Raw genomic sequence first — 18,642 nt, 5'->3', positions numbered from 1 at the left:
TGGCACATATGCAAGGGTCTTTTTGAGCTTTCAAGAAAGGTCTAATGATGGAAGAAGAACATATGGAGTTTAGTTTTTGCTAGGGCACACATCACCCACAATGCTACTTGGCAACCATGCATGTCACTTGTTGTAGGTTCATTGCTTAGGGTTTTGGCCACCTCAAGGGAGGCGCCACTTGTCCTCCATGTAGATGGGTCCCTTAAGTTTCCAAGAAAACAATAGTGGGAGGGAAGAGGACGAGGATTTCGACTAGGGCATAAAGAAGAGAGAATAGAGGGACTTTGACACATGGCACCCATGCATGGATGTTTCTTACATTTTTAAAGAAGCAATGATGAAGGAGTAAGAGAAAAGTTTCGGTAATGGTAGAGCATGCCACTTGGCACCATATTCATGTGAAACTCTTAGGTTTTCGAAGAGGATAGTCATGCAGAAGGCATTAAGGGGTTTCGGCTAATGCCACTTGGCACACATGCAAAGTGTTCTTCGGTTTCCTAAAACAGTAATTATTAGGAAGAAGAAAAAGATTTCATATTTTCAAGGACCCACGCAAAAAGTAGTTATTAGGAAAAAGAAAATGATGTCATATTTTCAATGACCCACGCCACTTGGCAAGAGGATTCTTTTCAAGAACATTTTTTAGATTTTTGTTCCCCATATCCTAGTCTAGTGTGCCACCCATATCACCAATAAGAGTAAGGGCTTTTGGTCAATGTAATTATTAAGTCAGATCTCACTTATTCTTTCAAGAAAGTTGGACAAGACTTGCAAAATGGAAGGCAAGGAGATGGTCGAAATCTACCCTCTAGGGTTCCATCTATTGCTGCCCACCATCACCCAATAGCACTCAAGCATTTAAAGCTTAAAAGTGGTTGATAGAGCATTTATGAAGAGTCATTAGTGGACCTCATGGGAATTTGTGTAGCAATTATGGAGAATCATTAATGGATCTCGTGGTAAATTGCATAGCATTTATGAAGAGTCATTAATGGAGCTCGTGGAAAATTGTATAACATTTATGGAGAGTCATTAATGGAGCTCATGGGAATTTGCACAACATTTATGAAGAGTCATTAATGGAGTCATGGGAGACTATAACTAGGCAGCACTGCATCAACTAAAGTTCTGCTATGCGCCACTTGTCCAACATGCATCAGCTAAAGTTATTCTATACACCACTTTTCCAACATGTTTCAGCTAAGTCCTTTTATGTGCCACTTGTTCAACATGCAGCAGACTAGATCTAAGGCCATCCACTTGGAAATAAAAGCTGAAGCAAGGGTGAAAGAGAGTTAGGACAAAGTTTAGTATAAAATCACCTCCTTATCTTCTATTTTGCCCTACACATGAAAATCACTTAGTTCCTTGCTTTCCTATTCTTTTTCTCTATATTCATGCACACACTCAAAGCTTCAGCTGCACCACATTCAATCAAGAGCAAATCACACAAAAATGGTGAAAACCAAGAGTTATTGGTTAGAACAATGCAAATTGAACCTCCTCTTCAAGGTTTTCAAGTTGGTGAGTAATCTTCCTCTATCTATTTTCTTAATAGACATTAGAGGGTTGTGTTAGTGTTCTAAGGGAGGCATTTTTCTAAAAGAGAGAAGTCGATTTACGGTGCCTTTGATGGCTATGAGATTCGGGTGACAACAATGCATTTAGTGTTGTTAGTTTGAGCCTAAGCTTGATAAAAGTTGGATCTTTATGACTTCAAAGGTGTATTCAAATCTTTGCTCAGTAATGGATTTTGTTGTGTGAATGGATGGTTCTTGCTTGATATTCAAGGTATTAGGGTTTATATTGCCATCTAGGATTAATACATGCCTCAGTTAGAATCTTGGTGATTAAATATTGTTGATTTGAGGTTGATCTCTTGAGTGTTGGATTTCTATGGATAATGTGATGCTTAAGGACTCAGATTAGGCTTGTAAAAGATTTGCTTGTTTAAGAACTATGAGGAAATCAAGGTGTAGAAATGTCATATGTTCAAGAGCATCAAATTGCATGTCTCAGGTTAGCCTTAGATAGAATATATTGTTTTCTCTCTAAAGGTAACTCGGTTTATTTGGACTTGATATCCGAGGAAGTGATCTTTATCATGACTATTTAGAAAAGTTAGTTACTTTGATGTATTCTAAGGGCCAGAAGTAGAATGGAAGCAAGGTACCTTAGATCAAGTCCCTATTTCGAGATTTGAGGTTGAAACATGTGTTGGAGGATGATTTCTCTTAAATTTGTTCATAGGTTGCGTGAATCAAGAGGATGAACATATGTTTTGAGTTTCGTCAAGTACTTAATTTCAGGTAAAGTGATTTCAAGTGTGAAATTAGGTCAAGGTGCATTTAATGAATGATTGGGATAAAAGGTTTCTAATTTAGTACTTCCTTCAATTTAATGCATGAGAAATCACATCTTAAGGTTGGAAAAGTGATGTTTGTTAAGCTTGGAGGGATTTGTGGTCAGATGGCAATCTTCGAGAGTTAAGGGGTTAAACTAAAACTCTCGATAGGTTTTATGAGTTTAGAGTTCTGTAATCCTTTATATTTCGATTAAGGATCTCTCTAACTTTAGTACGCTTTTATTTCAACCCATGGAGATTATACTCTTTTGTAAGTAAGGAAAAGTTTGTAAGTTAGCTTCTAATTTACTCCTGGATAATTGAATTATAAGTTTGTAAACTCTGCATTTTGGTTGCTTAAATTGGATTATTGAATTGGTACTTGTTACATGCTATGATTGATTCATATCTTATATGTGTATGCTATGCTCAAATGATGCTTGCTAAAATTCTCGATTCAAATGACATGTGAGGAGTTTTGAAAAATGGAATATGCCTTGTTGAGCTTTCATATGTCTGTCATATTCATGTATATTGTTTGGCATGTTCTAATTATTTATGTTGTATACGTGGTGCATTCTTTATATATAGCACAAGTACATGACATTGTTATATGAAACATTACATGGTTTTGTCACACATACATGTCACATGACTTCAGGTTGTGCATTAAAAGAAAAATAGTTTTTGTGTGGACCCCAAATGCTAGATTGGGGGAATATCCTAGTGGAACTACTATATCCACTCTAGAGTGATTAAACTAGAGTGGTAACCCTTGGGTTGACGAAGTACAATCAACAGATTTCTAATGGATTCTTTTTCATGGATTCCGGAGCAAAGTAGCATCTAACGCTAATGGATTCAACACATTGAAAATACGGTGAATGTGAATTGCAAAATGTCGTATCATATTGTAAATGCGGTGAAGGCGAATTGCAAATTTTCGTATCATATTATAAATGCGGTGAAGATGAATTGTGAATTGCCACGTTATATAGACTTTGATGTACTCACACTTGATCAAGAGGGTCGGTAATGTGATGTGGTAACTAGCAGGGAGCCCAAGCTGCTTAGGGGAGCCATGAGGTATCCACCCACATTGTTATATGGAAAAGATTACAAAAGATTATAAGAAATAATACTTTGTTATATACTTGAATTATTACTTTGTTACATGGTTACAAGTTTAGTGTTTTTTATGAAAGAAAGAATACGCAGGGGACAAAAATGTGTTCTGTCAAAGTGCATGTTCTTACTCATGTATTCATGTTTATCATTTACCTGATACATGCTTATGTTATCTTTGTATATATGTTTTTTGTTAACTTGCTGAGATTTCTCGAAATCTCACTGTGGTAGTCCTAACTACCATCCCCCAGGAATGGTAGAAATTTTAGTAGGGCTGAAAGTAGCTAGATAGGATGATGATCAAGACTGAGGATGAGCTCAACTTGGAGAAAAGAATGGAGATAGTCATGAGTTACTTGGAGATAGCAGAAATTAAAAAGATGCATGATTCCCTTTTTGTTAACAGATTTTGAAGACAACATCTATTATGTTAAAGTTTAACAAGACGTTTGATACTCTATTACTTTGAAGTATGATTTAAAGCTATAAATGAAGTTGGGATGTTAGTTAACATTTTATGAAATGACTTATTCCGCTACGATTACTTCATACTACTAGAATGCATGCTAGGTTCATTGCATGTTAACCACCACGTATGGGGGTATGCAACTCTTTGTTGCATGTCCCAACGCTTCAGTCACAGTAAAATCCCAAGCGGGATCTAGCGTCACATTGTGACTCTTATAACTCATATACACACGGTTTGAGGGACACAAGTGAGTGTTTATGTAGGACAAGTGTGGTTTCACTCAAAGAAATCCTAATGGCCGAAAGTGCATGGCACTCTAGATTAGGTTTATTACAACAATGACCAAGGTTCCGTTTGGGTAGTGAGAACACTCCACTACTATTCATTATTTTATCATTACTTTTTACCTACTTTTTACTTCTTTTTACTACTATTCACTACTATTCATAGAATATCTGAGATCACCTCTGTAGCAGCCCACTAGAATTTCATTTGTGGAATTTCTATAGAATTTAGGAAACTCGTGAAAACACTATAAGTTTTTACGATTCGACCAATCGTGTAGGTTTTAGTCTGTCATCATAGCCAGAGTTATCACACACTATGGTGCAAGAAGTGCGATTTTATTTATTTGATGTAGTTAGAAGTGTTAGATTAAGATATGATCTGTACCATTAAACTCAGTTGATTATTTAGAATTTTATGGCACAATTATCCCATTTTTCAGTTTTCAGACGAAGCGCTTGTTCGAAAACGCATTTTGCTTATTTCGAGGCACTATGGGATTGAATTTCAATAAATGAACAACACAATTAGGTTTGTATGAATATTTAGGATTTTACAGTGCAAAGTTTATGTTTCACTTTCTCGAAGTGAATAGTAACCTCTATAGTAGCATCTAGTGTAGTGTTTTAAAAAATTACAGTGTGGAATGTCCAAATTAAGTTAGAGAAGTTTTATTTGGACACTTGACATGATCTTAGCCACACTTGGTGAGTAGTATTGGACACTTGGAACAAAGAGGAGTAATGAGATGAATTGTGAAGGAATCAAGGTGTGAGATCATGCTAGCTAAGCTTCAACTATAGTGAAACTCTAAATGGTTGGAATCTAATTGAAACCCCATATGTCTAGTTGAAACTGAAACTCTAAACGATTTTTCCAAACCTCTTTTGATCCAATTTCTAGCATTGTGTTTAATTATTTAATTAAATCACTTCCACATGCTATTGATTCTTCAAATTCATGTTATGACATCATCATCCAACCTTTTTTTTTTGGATAATAACGGACCAAATTCCATTCATTAAAAGAGGACATACAAAATTGACTTAAAAACAAGCCAGTTACAAACATTAATAGCTTTCCAGCACACTTCTATGACTGACATGGTCTAGTCCAGACGACAGATCTCTAAAGACCTAAGTCTAAGAGATAGCACAACACTATTCATGATCGAGTTAAATGTAACCGGGTGACAAAACCCCATACCCCAGCAAAGCAGAGTAGGGTGCACCAACCCCACCATAAGCACTGCCTATGCGGACCGGAGGGGGGGTACCACTCCACCTTTTTGGATTTTTATTTTCTAAAAAAGTTAAGACAGGACACGAAATAAAATACAATGGGAAAACACTGCGAAAACTGGAAAAACAGTGCTCCAAGAGGTTGTTGTGGCGTGTACAGTACACACGTCACTCTGGTAGGAAAACTGACGGTCGATCTTGGAAGTCTCGAACTCACAGACTCCAGAAATGTTGCGCGTGAGAGCCACGCTCCGAACGTCTTCGAGAATTTCAACCAATGCATGCGGGCTACTCGCCGCTTCGTTTGGTGCCGCATTCCGTGGTCTTGAAACAAAAATACAAAACGGAGCACTACACAGAGGGGGAGGGAGGGGGAAGAGAGGAAGGGAAGGGGAAGAGAGCTGAAGCTCCCACCGCCTCTAGTCGGGTCTGTAGTGAATGTTTAGAGAGAAGGGAGAGTGTTTTGGTCTCATTATCCAACCCTTTAAACCTTGAAATTTTGATTAGGTCAAGAAAAATTAGATTTGGGTTTGATAGCATCACAAACCCTAACCAAACCCTCTCTGACCCCAAATTGAAGCACACTTGGTTAATCCTCTACTACATGCAGGCCATCCACTACCCTTGGCTGTACTCAATAGTGCCTTGATGTGAGAGGGAAAATCCACCTCATCACCCCTCATACCTCATGGCAGCAGCAATCAGTCCATGGCCATCACTATTTTTCACTTTATGTGACATATGCACCTCCAATCAAAGGTCATTCAAGCCCATACCTCCTCCCTGTAGAAATCTAAATCGTGCAAGACACACTTCATTTCATTTTATCACTTCTTCACCCTGTTCTTAGAGAGAAACCCAAAAAAGCTCTCACGGACAGTTTTCTAAGTCATATGCCTGGCACTTTTTGACTCTTTGTAAGTATTTTGCCGCAATTACTCCTTCATGAAAGCTGTTCGTCTTTGAGTTTATTTTTCATAGATATATCTTATTTGTTTCATTTTGTGGTCCTTTGGTCAATCAAAAGTTATTTTAACCATGGAAATGTCATTTTGGGCTTTAAACTGGAGAGTGTGTTATATTTTGGAGTTTTTGACCAAGCAAATGGACATATCCTGCTCTGAAAATTTCATAGAGTGTTGTTAACAAGTGTTTATGAATATGAATGGAGAATTTGTTGCATGACTATAGCTTTTGATGAAAGATTTTCTTAGATATAGAAACTTAGAAAGTGGAAGTGGAAAAACAGTTTCTGTTTTAAGAAAATTTGAATATTTCATGGTGTAATCTTACTCCAATGGCTTTGATATTTTTATTTGATGATCCTAAGCCTCTTATATGCATGTTAGGATGTTGGTTTCAAAGATATGATTTTTCTAAGCAAGAGGATTTTGGTCAGAGCTAAGATTTGATGTTTTTGGGTTAGATCCATGTTTTACGGATTTTTAGCTATGTGATTTTAAGTTTGATGGTTGGATCTTCTTTAGGACACATTTTTAAACCATGTGATGTTTTAGTTTGAAGATCTCATCTTTTTAAGCCATGGATCAAGAGATTGATCAAAACTAGTTACGGAAAGGTTTTTGTTTTTGGACTAAGTGCAGTACTGAAAACTCCAAGTGTTGTTTTGTGATTTTTGGTGACTTTTGCTTGATGATTAGGATGATGTTATGAATATGTTATATGTAAGATTTGATTTTTTTGAATCCTTGGAGATGTTTTGAATAGGGTCAAAACTTGGGTTTCAAGGGTTTGTTTTTAGGTAAAAAGTTTGGATCCTTTTACTAAAAAGTTTGGTGGTGATGATTAACATTTCTTTTAATGAATGTTTAAGTATGTTTCTAAACTTAGGATAGGAAGATTTTTTTTTGCAAGATTTTGTTTTAATCATGAGTTTTGAATTTGAAAGAATTGCAACAAAAATCAAGGGAAATAGTCTATGTAAGTTTCGTCTCCTATAGAGTTTTCATGGTTGTGTTTAGTTTGAAATTTTTTTTGATTTGATATTTGAGTTTAGGACAAAATTTACATTAGGTAAATAAATTTTGGTGATTTTTGGAGTTAGAAAGCAAAATCGTTAAACTATGGGTAAAATGGTCATTTTCTCACATGTTAAGGGTAAAATGATAATTTTTTTAAGTTAATATTTTCCATATTTCTAATTTTTAGTAATTAAGTTCTAATTTTTACAAATCACTATCAGTTCCTTGTGATCATGCTTGAGTTTTGCTTAGAAATGCGAAGACCGAGGTAAGTTTGCTCTTAACTTACTATTAGTTTACTGTGTATGTGTGATGGGTAAGGAAACTACAGTTATGTGCATATGTTATGCCATGACATGTCATTACATATTTATCTGTTACACATGATGTACACTATCATGAAATACTTATCCGTTACACCATATATATTGTCATACATTCCTATCTGTCGCAAGTATGTCATGTCACGTATGCCATCTGTTACATGTATGTCAAGTAACATAATATTCAGTGTTACACATTATGTCATGTAATGAAATATTTTCTATTACATGTTATGCCGTCTTACAAAATGTTCACTTTTACATGTTATGTCGTGCTATCAAATGTTGTATGTTACATGTTATGTCATGCTACAAAATAATTTATGTCAAGTACGTCATGTCTATCGTCGTACTTTCATGTCATGTTACACTACGTTAGGACTTCATGTCATGTTTTGTCTCGGATATAGTTTCTGTATTCGAGAATAGTCATGTCAAATTATTCATGTCAATCAAGATCTAAGCGTTAGGATGGGGTAATATCCTAGTGGAACTCCTTTGTTTATGCTAGAGTGACTAAATAGATGTGAAATTTCCTAGGTTGACGAAATACAATCAACAGGTTGCGAATGGAGCCTAACAAGCTGGTCTCCGTAGCGCGTCAGGTGTAACACCCCTCTTAAATAACTATTAGATTAACCCTTAAGTATTCTAGATTAGGCTTTTAATTTTGGGTTATTACTTACATTAAGGGTGAGAGTAAGGTTAACCTTAATCTTAGCACTTAGTGCCGTTAAGCTAATGATTAGAAAAGCAAGCCCATTAGTAAATTTAGTGAGGCTTTTAGGACCTTAGAACATTCATGGGCCTAGCCCAAGAGCCCTTAAGCCATGAACCCACACACTTGGCCCTTTTAAGCCGACAAGACCCAAAGCCATGTTTGGGTTTATTTCAATATTCAACTTGAAAGCCCAATACACCATACCAGTGGTTTCCTTAAGCCCAAATCATAACCTAAGTACCCAAATTAAGTTTTGAAAGTTGGCTAAGACCATTAGCCATTATACTTGAAGTTAGTGAACTTTAAGCCATGCTTTAAAGCTTAAATTTTTTTTTTAATTTTTTTAATATTTTCTTAAACCTTTTAATTCAAATTTTCTTGAATTATTACTTCATTACATCATAATTAGACCTTGCTAATACCCTAGCTAAACCTCTCCCACATGTCATTAAGGAAAATGACATATCAAACTCAAACTTTGCATCAATCAGCTTTGTGTATTGTCCTTTGTATGCTTGGACTGTTTTGCCCTTAGGCCCAACATTTTTGTGGTTTGTCCCCAAGGGTAATATGGTCCTTTAACACCTCATGAGACCCCTTCAAACCTAGTTTGAGCCTTGGACGAAATTAGTTACACAAACCAACTCAAATGACCAAACCGAGTGCACCTTGGTCTAATTTGTGTCAGAACCGATTGGCTTGGAATTTAACCAACCATCTGCCATGGTTGAGCCACTACCCCATGCTACCTCCTTCACCACCTAATCCCCAAGGGGCTTCATGACCATCATGAGAAATTTAACTCAGATTTTTCCACCCAAAACCATCCAAAAACTGAAGCTCAAATCTGCCAAGTAGAAACCAGTTGAGCCTGCCGATGAGCATAGGTGGTTTGCTTGACTTTTTGTCAACTAAACCATACCCCTGCACATAGGTGGTTTGCTTGACCTGGCCACCTCTGTAGGAACATTTTAGCCAAAGAAGGAAGAAATCGTGGTGGTTTCAGGCCACTATTCCCCCTGCACAAGAGGACACAAATTGATGAAGGCAATCTGAAATTTCAACAAACACCCTCCATTGCATCATCTTTTTCGAACTACACCTCCATGATCACTTGGCAGCCAACCCTCCACCTTTTACCACTAGAACAAGCCTTCAAAATGTGACCTTGCACCTGCACAAATCAGCCATGATGATGAGTCAAAAGGATGAGTCAAGACAATGAGCAAAACTGTCCAAAGAAAATCACTTTGAACTCGTCAGCCCCATGGTTGGTTTTGTTGGCTTTCCTTCTGTTTCTTCTGCATCACGACTTGACCAGCCCCCATAGGAGTAATGTAGCAAGTATAGAAGTGAAATCATGGTGGTTTAGGGCACTGTTTGGTCTGCACAAGATAACACAAGTGATTGAGTGAAAATCTAGAAATTTCAGCTTCTTACACCTTCCACCAATCACCATGGACCAAGGCCAACGTCCCCTCCCTTTGGTAGCCTATAAAAGGCCCCTTCACCCCCTGATTTCCTCCACACCTCAGCTCTAAACTTTCTCTTGAGTCTTGAGAACACTTCTCCCCCTTAGAGAGCAATAGAGTGAAACCGAGTAGGTTTTTGGTGAATTCTTGAGTGATATTGAGCAAGGCTGTCATGAGTGCTTGGAAGGCCCTGAAATTTGTAAGTTTACTTGGTATTGATCTTAGTTAGCATGTAAAGCTTTGTTTCCAAGTGTTGGTATGAAATTTGGTCGAGTTTTGAGAATGTTATCAAGCTTAGTTCAAAACTGGGTCATTAAAGGGTGGTCTGAATGATTTAATGATTTTAAGTGGAAAGTTAGCTATGGCATGTCCTAAGCATGACTTGATATGATTTATAATTGTCTAAAAATAATTATGGAAGGTTTCATTTGTGATTGAAAGCATGCGGTGATAGGTTTTAAATCTATCTTGTTTTGATGATCAAGTATGAATCGGTTTTGAATAAATTTGAGATGTACAATATCTTAGCTATGATTAAGTGTTGGGGTGAACTTGATTACCCAATAATTAGCCTTAATTATGTCATTAAATATGTTAGTGATCATTTGTGATTAAATAAAATCTCATATGCATGCATTTATAGGGATCAATAGTTGAGAACGCACTTAGGCATCAACCAGAGTGCATGCCAAGGGTTGGGACGGTTTGGATAAGTTCCACTTTTATTTTTCAAAATCCAAGGGCATAGATAGTTTTAGAATGCCACAAATATGAAGCTCCATCAATTTTGGTTTAATTTGGAGTCCGTTTGCAATTAGTGAAAATTTAGGACCTTAATGGAAAGTTTTGAGAGTCTAGGGGTATTTTTGTAAATAACCATTTTTGAAGCCTTTGATTTTGAACCTCAACCGTAGAATTATTAATCCTAACTTAGTATGCTCTTAATTTCTGCTGCTACAAAATTTTTTTGATTACTCAGGTAGTTTGTAAGTTGGCCTCTAACTTACACATTGACATTATTTATGATTTATTGATATATGCCTCATTCATGTTTCAATTATCACTTTGAACATAAAATATCATGTTATATGATTCATTGAGTCTATATTTACATGACATCTAATATTTTTACCATTTTAGAATATTGCATCTATAAATGTCATTCCATAAAAAAAAGCTTGCTATGTATGCACATGATATGAAACACAGTTTTTAACTTAGCATGAAAATAATTTTTATCACGACCCCAAAGGCTAGGATGGAGAATTATCCTAGTGGAACTCCTCTGTCCACTCTAGAGTGTTTAGGAATGGAGTGGTAATCCATGGGTTGACAAAGAACAGTCAAAGGGCTTCTGATGGGTTCTTTTTAAAGAACGTCGGAGTGAAGTCCATATGTTATGACAACTAATGTTGGTGGCTGTACACGTTATGATGTTATATTATATTACCAATGCATTAAGAACAAGTTTATAGACAAAGTAGTTTCAACGTGAGTTGTACTACGGTCACCGACAGATACTCACAGTGCACATTGAGAACTGTGACGATACCACACGTTATGATTAATTTATGAATTGCTAAAAATGATGAAATGTTATGATGAAAATATTATCTTTTGAAGATTAAAGTAAAAATGTTCTTTGAATGAAAATATGTGTCTCCATTTTTTGAAAATGTTGAGGAATCTAGATCGAAGACACATACACATTTTTCTGCATTTCATATTTTTCATTCTTCATGCATAATTTATCTTTGTGCAAGTTGGTTCTTAACTCACCCCTTGTGGACCCACTATCATTCCACTTGAAATTATAGAAACTATGTCAGGATACGAGGAGGACAGATTAGATGGAGCACTGCATCATACTAATTGACGAGGAGCCTAACCCCGAGAGGAGACTAGATTTGATCATCATGTTTATAGCCCTAGTCCTGCATGCTCTAGAACGCATGAAGTGATTTAGTTTAACTTTAAAGACGTTAATATCTAGTTGTGTTAAGTTATGTTACGATTTGGCTTTAACCTTATGATGATCTGTAACGCCCCGTACCCGAGAGTCCGGAGAGTTAATTCATATCACTTAAAAATCATTTTCCTTCCACATAGTACATATTCTAATTTTTCTCAATCGCACAAAAGACTCATATATTTACATCAATTACTCCAGAATAACTATTCTAAGACAATACAAAATTTAATATAAACATCAATCTCCCAACAAATCACATCATCAGAGCACAACAAGCTTACTGAATGAAAATCCTCAATACCCATATAAACCTTCTATGTTTAAACCATCATTCTTAACTTTTCTCACCCATGCTCCATATCCTTGATCCTCAACTGAAACATTCAAATTATCTGAAAAATATTGTGGAGATAAGGGGTGAGTTATCAACAACTCAGTAAGCAGAGAACATATACTAGCATGTAAACATGAGCCTTCTCAGAAAGTTCAATATGCAGAAACAAAACATTTTATTTTTATATGCAGATCTCAGAAAACGTGTTATCAGAAAATCAGAGCGACTTTTCAATCATTTCATACTCAAGTCAACAATTCATATTTGAGGATCCATTTCATATTCAAAAACGCTTTGGCATAACATAACTGAACATCTTCATCTTATCATATCATATCATATACCATGTTTAACCCCCGTGGTAGGGTTGTGCTATCCCCGGTGGCCAAACCAGGCAGTATCATGTGGTGAACTTCCCCTTTTTCAATCTCGGAGCCCCGAGTGTGCACACAGGAAAGAACACGTAAAAGGACCACTTTGTTTCCAAAGTGGGTGCACTCATATCATATCATGGTGGTACCAACCATATCACGTGAACAGTATCATCATATCAGAACCATATTCAGAACAGATAAGTATGCCAAAGTTTTATCATATCCAAACACGTGCGAAACATATTCATATCATTTCTATTTGATCAAAACAGATCCAAATCATTTCATATCACATGCATAAAAATTTCAATAATATCATATTCGCTCTTTTGCATATTTCAGAAACATGTCAAATATTGCTCATGTCTACTTCAAGGTGAAGCTGATCGCCACTGAAAAGATGCAGGCTTAGAAATTCCAAGGTGGACTGCAACCCAGGATTCACAGTTATGTAGCTTGGTTTCACATCAACAACTTCTACTAGTTGGTGAACGTGGCTGCAATAACTGAAGTAGAGCAACAAAGTGTGGCAGCCCGATTAACTTGGAATAGGGTTCTTCCTTCCTTGCTGGAGGGAATAATGCCAAAAGAAGGATTATTCAAAGGGCCAACAAGGGCAAAGGAATTATGACAGCTCCACCTGCTACCTGCAAAAAGTGTGGAAAGAATCACGGTGGAGAATGTCAAGTGGGTTTAGGAGCATGTTTTCGATGCAGTCAGTCAGGACATATGACTCGAGAATGCCCTCAGAATGCACAAGGTGGAAAGAATGCTCCTAACAATCGGCCCAATTAGAGGCCACCTGTTCAAGCTCGTGTGTACGCCATCACCCCTGAAGAAATCAATGAGGAGATACCTAAGGGGGAAGAGACGGAAGTCATCACTAGTATTTTCCTTTAAATACCCCTCTTTAGAAATCATTTTTTATAATAGTTGATTACATCTTAGGTAAAATCACGTTATACAAATATACGGCTTGCACTTTATTAGACTCCGGCGCTACGAGGTCCTTTGTGTCCCAATGTTTGCACGCATGTGTAACCTACCGACTCAGACATTACCTCAAGCTATAGTAGTGTCAATTCCTGATGGGAGCACAATCACCTATACCCACATATTGAAAAACTTCCCTTTAACCTTGAAGGAGAGATTGATGGAAGTCGACTTAATCTTCTTCGACCAACTAGGGTTCAACGTTTTATTAGGAATGGACTGGCTATCCAAACACTATGCCAAGACTGACTGTCGGAGTAAGGAAATTATCTTTGATTCACCTATAGGTAGGCAAATCCGTCATACAGGAGGGACTGTGAAGGCTACTCCCTCTCTAATTTTAGCTTTGCCAGCAAGGAAGTTCATCGTTAATGGTGCCACAGCCTGCTTAGCATTTATAGTGGAGGATTATGGTTATAATAAGGAGATTGAAGGGATACCTATAGTTGAGGAGTATCCTCAGGTTTTCAAGAACGATCTGTCAAGATTACCCCCCGATAGAAAAACAGAGTTCACTATAGAGTTAGAGCCCGCTGCAACCTATCCATAAAGCCCCTTATCGTATGGCGCCTCTAGAACTAAAAGAACTAAAGGAGCATATAGAAGAGATATTGGAAAGGGCTTTATTCGACCTAGTTCATCACCTTGGGGTGTGCCAGTTCTGTTTGTTAAGAAGAAGGATGGATCATTAAGGATATGTATTGATTATAGGAAATTGAACAAAGTAACAATTAAAAACAAGTACTTGTTACCGCGTATCGATGACCTATTAGATCGATTGCAAGGAGCATCAGTGTTCTCAAAGATAGACTTAAGGTTTGGTTATCATTAGCTAGGAGATGGATATCCCTAAAACCGTGTTTCGGACTAGATACGATCACTATAAATTCTTAGTGATGTCCTTTGGTCTAACTAGTGCCCCCGTTGCATTCATGGATATGATGAACAGAGTATTCAAACCCTACCTAGATAGCTTTGTCGTCGTATTCATCGATGATATATTGATATACTTGAAAAGCGAAGAAGATCACAAGCAGCATCTTTGTTTGGCACTAGAAAGGCTAAAAGAACATCAGTTGTATGACAAATTCAGCAAATGTGAGTTTTGGCTCAAGTAGGTGAAATTTTTAGGGCACGTAATCTCAAGTTAGGGAGTATCAGCTAATCCCAGCAAGATCGAAACCCTGGTAGATTGGAAGCATCCAGCTAATGTGCACGAAATTTGAAGTTTCCTAGGATTGGCTGGTTACTATCGACTATTCGTAGAAGGATTCTCTAAGCTGTCAGGACCCCTTACCGCCCTAACCAAGAAAAATACTAAGTATATTTGGACAGAAAAGTGCGAGCAAAGTTTTGTGGAACTCAAGGAAAGACTCATGGCCGTGCCAATACTAGCCCTACCAGAACCCCATAATCCCTATGTGGTTTTTAGTGAAGCATCCAAGTCAGGACTTGGATGTGTGCTCATGCAAGAAGAGCGGGTTGTCGCCTACACTTCATGAAAACTAAAGAACCATGAGCAAAATTACCACACCCATGACTTGGAACTAGCCGTCGTAGTTTTCGCTTTAATGGAGGCAGTATGGGGCAAAATGCGGAATCTACACCGATCACAAGAGCCTCAAGTACTTATTCAGTGAGCATAATTTAAATATGAGGTAAAGAAGGTTGTTAAAAACTATTAGCAACTACCAGTTTGAAATCAAGTATCACCCTGGTAAGGCTAATAGAGTAGCAGATGCGCTAAGTCGGAAGATGCAAAAGGATGATCCCAAAGGCCCTGCCTTGGAAGTAGAGTCCCTTCTGCACAGCATGAGGAGTTTGTTGATCAAGGATCTTCCTACAAAAGCATCCCTAACCGTAATACAAGAAATTGTACCGATGGAATGGGAAGAGGTGAAAAAGCAGCAAATGGAGGATCCTGAATGGGCAAAAATCAAACAGAAGGTAGAAAAGAAGGAGGGACCAGAAGGTTTCACCCTCAGAGATGATGGGTTGTTGTATTGCCAAAACCAGAAGGTTATTCTAGCTATTCAGGAGATCAAGGATAAGATATTAAGGGAAGCACATCAGACTCCATACATGGCTCACCCAAGAAGCACAAAGATGTATCAAATTTTGAAACAATACTTTTGTTGGGAAAGTTTAAAGAAGGATGTAGGAGAGTATGTTAATAGAAGCTCGATTTATAGAACAGCCAAGGCAGAGCATCAAAGACCCGCTGGAAATTTACAGCCACTTCCAATCCCAAAATGGAAATGGGAGGACATATCCATGGATTTTGTGATTGGATTACAAAGAACTTCGAAGAGAAACAACTCTATTTGGGTTGTGAACGATTGCTTAACAAAAAGTGCTCACTTTTTGGCAATGAAAAACACCGACCCCATGGAGAAGTTAACTCAACTATTTGTTTCAGAAATACTGCGACTACATGGTGTACCAAAAACGATTGTATCTGATAGAGATACGTGTTTTACTTCTCGTTTTTGGAAAAGCCTTGAGAACACTCTAGGCACCAAGTTGAAGTTTAGTAGTGCCTATCACCCTCAGACTAATGGGCGAACTGAACAGACAATTCAAACTCTAGAAGAAATGCTAAGAGTGTGTGTTTTGCAAGAAAATGGCGATTGGGAGAAGCTCTTACCATTAATTGAGTTTGCCTATAATAATAGCTTCCAGGCCACCATTTAGATGGAGCCCTATGAAGCTTTATACGTAAGGAAATGCAGATCTCCCTTATATTGGGATGAGGTAGGAGAACGGAAGATTTATGGTGTAGAGATTCTTCAAGAAATGTACGATCAAACCCAGCTAATAAGGGAAAGGATGAAGGTTGCCCAAGATAGGCAGAAGAGCTATGCAGAACGTTGGAGAAGGAACCTCAAATTCGAAGTTGGTGATTGGGTCTATCTCAAAGTATTGCCCATGAAAGGAGTCTTTCGATTTGGAAAGAAGGGGAAGCTAAGTCCAAGATATGTAGGACCCTTTGAGATACCGAAAAGAGTAGGAGCAGTCACTTATAGACTGGATCTTCCCGTTGACTTTTAAGGAATTCACAATGTCTTTCATGTATCTTCCCTCAGGAAGAGCTTCGAGAGATAGATACCAACAGTTGCTGATACAAGGGACATTTCACTCCAACCTGACCTAACTTATGAAGATATTCCTATTCAGATCACAGATTGGAAGGATAAGGAACTTCTGAATGAAAAATTCCTTTGGTTAAGGTTTTGTGGCAAAATCACAATATTGAGGAAGCTATGTGGGAAAAAGAATTCGATATGAGAAGCAAATACCCCTACTTGTTTGGCATTTTTTTACATCACATTCGCATCCATTCATGCATGGCATCCATCATCATTTCACCCTTGTGATCCGCATTCTTTCCCGTCATTTTCAGTTACATCATGGCTGGTAATGGTAGGATCATTCATCAAACGTATATGACCCACAATCGACTTTGGAGGTTGAGAGCAGAGCAACGATAGAGATGATTAGACCGTATGGCCAATGCATTTTGGGACCAGCAAGAGAGGCTAGAATACCATAGGACTCACATCCTCGACCATGACGGGAGAGATCATATCCATCTGAGGAGAGCATAGTCGCATGAGGAGCGTCAGCCTTATGACCCCGTCCACTGGATGGGAGAGACTAGGGCCAGATGGCTTAGACGCAGTATGATTGACTTTCTCAATTACACCAAATCAGTCTGAGTGAAACCAAGCAGCAGAGTAGCATCAGTTCGAGCTGGAGCCACTCATTCCTGACCCCACTCCCCTTGACACATCTGATACTTCTGACTCTTCCCTGAGTCGCATTCATTTTCATGAGGAGGGAGACCCCTGGCTTGAGGATGAGGAGTATAGGTAGTGGAGATGCCACGACGAGAGAGTTTACACCTTTTACAATTTAGATGTGGATGAGTACTTTTATAATAGCTAAGATGAGACATCAGAGGATGATGACAAGAGGCCTCCATCGAGCCCCGAGCAGTAGCATAGTTAGTCAGTCACACTCAACTTTTGCGTATTGCAACTTTTGTTTGGACCCCAATTTCGAGGACGAAATCTTGTTTTAAGGGGGGAGGATGTAACACCCTGCTTAAGTAACCATTAGATCAACCCTTAACCATTATAGATTAGGCTTTTAATTTTGGGTTCTTACTTACATTAAGGTTGATGGTAAGGTTAGCCTTAATCTTGGCACTTATTGCCATTAAGCTAATGATTAGAAAAGCAAGCCCATTAGTGAATTTAGTGAGCCTTTTAGGAACTTAAAGCATTCACGGGCCTAGCTCAAGAACCTTTAAGTCATGAACCCACACACTTGGCCCTTTTAAACCCACAAGGCCAGAACCCATGTTTGGGTTTATTTCACTATTCAACTTGAAAGTCCAATACACCATACCATTGGTTTTCTTAAGCCCAAATCATACCCTATGTACCCAAATTAAGTTTTGAAAGCTGGCTAAGAACATTAACCATCAAACTTGAGGTTAGTGAACTTTAAGCCATGCTTTAAAGCTTAATTTTGTTCAATCTATTCTTAAAGCTTTTAATTCAAATTTTCTTGAATTATTACTTCATTACCTCATAATTATACCTTGCTAATACCCTAGCTAAACCTCCACACATGTCATTAAGGAAAATGACATATCAAACCCAAACCTTGCATCAATCGACTTTGTGTATTGTTCTTTGTAGGCCTAGACTATTTTGCCTTTAGACCCAATATTTTTATGGTTTGTCCCCATGGGTAATATGCTACCTAAACACCACATCAGACCCCTTCAAACCTAGTTTGATACTTCGATGAAATTGGTTACACAAACCAACTCAAATGACCAAACCGAGTGCACCTTGGTCTAGTTTGTGTAAGAACTAGGGTTGGAATTTAACCAACCACCTACCATGGTTGAACCACCACTCCATGCCACCTACTTCACCACCTAATCGCCAGGCGGCCCAATGACCATCATGAGAAATTTAACTCAGACTT

This window comes from Juglans regia, chromosome 1, assembly GCF_001411555.2.
Source record: "Juglans regia cultivar Chandler chromosome 1, Walnut 2.0, whole genome shotgun sequence".
Lineage (NCBI taxonomy): Eukaryota > Viridiplantae > Streptophyta > Magnoliopsida > Fagales > Juglandaceae > Juglans > Juglans regia.
This window is presented reverse-complemented; position numbering follows the sequence as displayed.